Below are 6,208 nucleotides of genomic sequence, written 5' to 3' on the forward strand. Positions count from 1 at the left end.
ATTTCGCTGGAAGCGGTTGCAATTTTTCAGATTAGCACCCGCTCCCGGCGAAATCCTGCGGTTGTCCTTATGACAAATTTTTAATTATATATATATATATATGTGTGTGTGGTGTGTGTGTATATGTGTATATATGTACGGACAAGCGTCTGTGCATGCGAAGGAAAAATTTTGAAAAATTAAAGTCACAAAGTGGAGTGCAACATGGAGTTATCACTTCAGCTTCAAAAAATCCAACAAAGGACCACCAGAGTATTCCATGAAAAAAATTTTATTTCCAAGTTTTGGAGTGCCGACTTCACAGACATCATTTATATACGTTGATTGTTGGATGGTAACCAAGATGGCCGTGAAGCTGGCATGCGCAGCTTGGACGAAAATGGAACGCTTGTCGGCTTGACCGGCTAAGCGATGTATGGCTTGGATCATGGTTTATTTCATGATCTGAGAATACACGGTCTAGCCACACGCAGCTAAAAGAAGTTGACCAATAAGGAGCAACTCCACCACTTTTGACCATATTGGATAAGTGAGCGCGCGAGAATGAAGTATATTTGAAAGGAAGTAAATGCAATGAGCGAAGATTGTAAGTCAAAGATAAAGAAATTATATAGTTTATAAATAAATTAAATTAACTTGAAAATAATGAAATTTTTGAGATGCATAATCTAAAGTATAAACAAATATATAACATCTAACTTGTAATATAGAATAAACACTTAGAAATATGGATAACATAACCTCTCAATGCTCCTGAGGAATTGTACCTTTTAACGCGAATGAAATGACGTATCACCCACCTAAGGAGAAAAAATAATATTGTTTTCGGGCTGAAACCAGAAATAAATAAATGCAAAATATTGATATGATACCCTGTATTATGATAATATCCGTTTTTACATTTCGTATATACATAAGCACTTAATGAGAACAAAAGAACCCTCTCAGGGTACACAAAGTCACATGTTCAGATCTTATATACATATGAAGTAATGATTTTCTAATATATGATAATAAAATTATATACATATAAATACAAGACAATAATAACATGCAGGTTTTTATTAAAAAAATAAAATGATCTTTGTTTACAAAGATGTACATAAATGAATAAACATATAGTAAGATCGCAGGAAAGCGTGTGTGATACGAAGTTTAATATTGTAATTTCATGCAGGATGTTTGAAATTTTGTGGAAGAATTTTTTATGCTATTTCAGATTAAGGCAATAGTATTAGTTTTGAAATTTTTGTAAATGAAATCAATTCAGCAAGAAGCCTTTATGATAGGAAGTGAAGAATTGAGAAAAAGTTCAGAACGTTCATGTTTTAACAAACAACAAAAGACGTTAACAACTTATTGGGTTCCAATTCAAAAATTTATCTACATCATTGTAACACAGTTTTATTTATTTATAAAAAATGTGGAAATTAACTGAATAGGTTATGTTTATAATGACAGCTACCTTGTACACTTAATAAAGTACGCTTACCAAAATATGTATAATACAAAGTATACTTACCAATATGTATAATTGAAATAGTGCAACTTTAGATTACACGAAAATATTTATCCGCTCCGAATAGGCAAGTTAGATTCATTTTAAAATTTGTATTTTCAATAGAAACACAACTACAATTTTCATAAAGTTAATCTTAACACGACGCGCTTTCACAAGCGGATAGCGTCAGCAGTGTCCGCTTCTTGCACCTTACTTGAATATTGAGAACTTTCACAGGTATTGACATTAATTTATCATGTAGCCATAATTCACGATTTCAAATCTTTTGAGTGGAGACCGAGACACTAACGGTTGCTATGGTAACCAAGATGGCTAAAAGTGGTGGAGTGCGGATGGGGACGAAATTGGGGGAGCTGATAGCTAGACCGTGTATTCTTAGATCATGGTTTAATCGATCGTGATGGTGTATTGGTGACTTTCATAATTCTAACGTTACGTGTGTCTAGAACTCAAAGCTGTCCTGTTTAGGAATGCGAAGCCTTATTTATGCTCGAAAATTATTAAAAAAGGAAAATTTTTATTCGGTTTGCAACAGGAAATGGTATGCCGTCTAATTAGCTTGGACGAAAAGCAATTTTTGTTATCTGCCTGTTACCATTCGTAAGTGAAATACTTTTTCTTCAGATATTTTATCATTATAAGGTATTATTTGAATCGGGATTTAATTAACATAAAAATTTAAGTTCAATAATTTTCATTGGGTTCTTGTATGATAGATTGTGTGATGTAGATATTTTCGACATTTCGTGTCTATAACCTATTTGGTATTTTCAAAGGGGTAAACAAGGAATAATTTCAGTAGGGGGTAATGGACAAAATTACTACCTATCGAGTGGCAAGTAATTTCCACGGCCGGCCGGACTGATAGCCATTCCCTATTTATTTTTACGCTGATCATACGCGAAGCGTGCACTGTTATAAATAAAAAAATTTCACAACTAAAAATGGTAAAATCACATAGAAAATTTTTTGGTAATATTACCACTTGTATTATAGGGAAAATACCCTTTTTGAGGTAAAGAATCCAAATTAATTTGTAACTTTCCCACTTTCAGTATTGCAATATAACATGACGTTGTAAGAATACATTTTCTGCTCGTGAATCTGTCATATTTAAGGTAGATAATAAAGGGACCCTCTTGGAAAGTGGACAATTTCTGCAAGATTGTGAAAGTACAAAAAGTAGTAAAAATCTCTTTTTCGAACGAAACCTTACATCTTGAAAATGGGAAATTGATATAATTCGCATTTATGCAGGTTTTAATATAGTAAAATTAGAAGTCATTGTTCAATTTCCAGGGTGCGGAAAATAACAGAAAGTTTGTAAAATTACGATGATTTGGAAAAGTGTTGTCAGGAATTGGTAAAAATAATGAAAATTGTTCTTTATATTTTAAAATGAATCAAAATGTATTCAATAACATGTAAAAGCTTAACGAATAACATCTTGAAGGAGAATTACCCTATTGTAGTCATTCTTTTTCATAAAATATATTCTTACAATTAAAGAAAAACATTTTCGCATAAATAAGAAAAATATTTCAATATCAAAACATATATTATAGGAAGATTAAAAGTTTACAGAAATTGAATAAATTCAATGAATCAGCGAAACTCCAAAAATATCGATTGCATTTGTTTCAAGTTTGCTGAATGGTCTTAGCTGCCATTAAATATTTAAATTATTGTCTAAGTTTTCTTTACTATTCAGTTAAGTTCATTATTTATTTCTTACATTTGAAGCCAATTCAGGTCAAAATTTGACGCTTCAAACTTTGGAAAATTACGTCTGTAGCTTTCAGCGCCACTAAACGGATTTTTCGCAACTTCGTTAATCTCAAGCTGCTTCTCTGACTCTGAGTGTGGATAAGTTAGTGGAGTGTGGCTTTACCTGTTACCACAAGCAGATATTTTCATGTGCTCGGAAGCTGAATTTGTAACAAGGAAAGTTATTTCTAATTCCTTTTACTTCCGATTTTTGCCGCCGGAAAATGAGCTATATATATAATTAAAAATTTGTCATAAGGACAACCGCAGGATTTCTCCGGGAGCGGGTGCTAATCTGGAAAATTGCACCCGCTTCCAGCGAAATCGCGTTAAAATTTTAGCCACAACCACGTCTCACAATCGTGAGATAGGTGGTTACAGTCTGTAAAGGAATCAATACGACGATCCAGCAAAAGCCTCGTGCACCCTAAGAGCACGGATCGACCCAAGGACAACCGCCTTCTGCATTTTTCCCGCAAGTGTTCTAGCATATTGTTGACACGCAGGGATGCTTTTTAGGCCATTAGCAAGTGAAAGCTTGGCACCTCCAAGAGCGCCGATGATAAGGACGATCAGATTAACAGAATATTCCGGGTACAATCGTTGCAACTCCCTTATAAGGTCTCGATACCTCTCTTTCTTTTCATTCTCTTTGGTTATGATGTTTTTGTCAGCTGGTGCCGAAAAGTAGGAGTGAGAGATGGTAATAAAGCACTTTTAGTGCCGCATTGTGCCTTTGAATGTAGGTCGTTCCCGTGTGAGTTGGACAACTAGAGAGTATGTGAGCTAAATGCTCGGGGTACATGATGTGGATTGAGTGGCAAAATTACAAATTATAACGTTTTTTAGAAGATGAACGATATGCTGAATAACTGCATAATTGATATATACATACAATAGTATGTATATATGTAATAGCAAGAGACTGGTATAAGTATACTGGGGTCCACGCGTGAGATAGGCCCGGACTTACGCGTTTACCTTTATTACCTCATTACCTTTTTTTACTCTCCTATAGTTTTTGGGAAGATTACGATATCCGTGGCGACAAAGTTTTAATGTGGATTCCTATAGGATTTTTATCGGCAAACATGAATCTGAAAGTTTTAAATCGATATCTCGAATAGTTTTCGATTTATCCATTTTTAAAACTTTTTCTAATGTACATAATTTCTTAAGTTCATTCCGATAGGTGATTTTTGTACTTGAAAAAGGAGTTTCAGTGTGGTTTCCTATAAGGGAAAAGGGACAGGGGTGTGGTATTACATTATTTCTATGACCTTCCCGTGCCTTCCCGCCCCCCTCAAGGAGTTGGAAAAGGGACAGGAGTGTGATCTTACATTTCTATGACCAGTTATAGGGGTTCCTCCCCCCACGGGGCGTTGGAAAAAGGACAGGGGTGCGATCGTACATTATTTATATGACCAGTCACAGGGGTGCCCCCCCACGAAGCATTAGAAACGGGGCTGGGGTGTGATCTTACATTATTTCTGTGACCAGTCACATGAATGCCGTCGGTATCTCGAAAACTATTCGAGATATCGATTTAAAAATTGCAGATACGTATTTCTCGTAAAAAATCCCATCGAAATTAATATTCTGAAATTATGTTTCACAAAAAGAGTCAATCATTTTAACATAAAAAATCGATGTATCGAAAACTGTTCGAGATATAGAATTAAAATTTTCAGATTCGTGTTTATCGCAAAAAATCCTATAGAAATTCACAATAAAACTTTGTTGCCACGGATATCGTAATCTCTCCCAGTTTGTTGGAAAAATGATTCAGTTCACATATATACTTGATCATCTTCAGATCGTAACCAATTTACAAATTTCGGTCTCAGTATTTATTTATTTACACTTGTCTATAGACCATTCGGTACATACAAGGATAGTTTCGTAGGGATATCTAAAAACATAAATCTCGTATAGCCAGACGCATACACATACATAAATACTAGGTTAAAACTATTATAAGCTATCTAATGATCTCCAACGCTCGCTGATAATTTTCACAATTAAGTTAACAAATTTTCTAACAGTGGCAGGGTGAACGGAAGCCAATACAGCTAACCATTTATCGGAGGGGTGTATATCTGTAGGCTTGGTGGGAAACTTAGACTCAAACAAGTGCTGACAAGCCGGGCAATCAGATAAAATGTGGTACAAAGTTTCATTATCGAGGTGGCAAATCCTACATCTCTCTTCTATATTAAAAACATACTTTCCACGGTCAATCAGAATTCGGCAAACATGTATATTTGATAGTCTGAGCTGTGCAAAGATTCTTTTATAAAACAGAGGTATTCGTATGAGTAAATATGATTGTGTGCCGGATTGCATCGCTAAATTCGGAAAAATGAGTAAGCTCTTAGACAGGGCGAGACGCTCGCCATCAAGGATCTCTAGGTAGGACTTACAGCTCCCAAGAACTATCTCTCGATCAGAGCTAATGGAGTTTAATGTGAGTTTCTCCCATCTATCCACCAAACCACTTGCATTGAAAAAAACCCGGATCTGGGAAAACCATTTAAATTTGTTGTAAGGATCTTTTACTGCCAGTGACCTCAGTCTCTCGAAACACAATCTTGGGTACCGTGAACTATCCATTGTCGAAATTTTAATTAACCAAGATAAAATATTTTTTAAGACCGTGTGAGATAAATGCAAAGAACCAGTTTCTAATCTCACCGCGTAGTTAGGTGTATTCTTGGGCAGGGATAAAAGTTTCTTAAAAAAAGGAAGCTGTACTCTCTCTATAACTTCCAAATGATTTAGGCTCCAAACCTGCGAACCATACAGTAGTGTACTTATAGAGAGGCTCTGGAATAATCTAATGTAGGTATTCCACGAATCAGCTCTGACCGAGTGGATTGTCCTTAGGATCGAGCCGACGGCTGTATTCGCAGCACTAAC

General features: G+C 35.3%; 1 protein-coding gene across 2 annotated transcripts in view; it reads left to right on the forward strand.

The window, feature by feature from the left end:
* The first annotated feature begins 1,881 nt into the window (after positions 1-1,881).
* The window catches only part of LOC117181460 (peptidyl-prolyl cis-trans isomerase cyp11), a 107,545-nt gene continuing 103,218 nt past the window's right edge, over positions 1,882-6,208 (forward strand). The window contains exon 1 of one of the 2 annotated variants that reach the window (XM_033374123.1): positions 1,882-2,122. The gene's annotated coding sequence lies outside the window, so the exon portion shown is untranslated. The remainder of the gene's footprint in view (positions 2,123-6,208) is intronic. The other variant, XM_033374124.1, reaches the window with a different exon arrangement.

The sequence above is a fragment of the Belonocnema kinseyi genome, chromosome 10, assembly GCF_010883055.1.
Source record: "Belonocnema kinseyi isolate 2016_QV_RU_SX_M_011 chromosome 10, B_treatae_v1, whole genome shotgun sequence".
Classification (NCBI taxonomy): Eukaryota; Metazoa; Arthropoda; class Insecta; order Hymenoptera; family Cynipidae; genus Belonocnema; species Belonocnema kinseyi.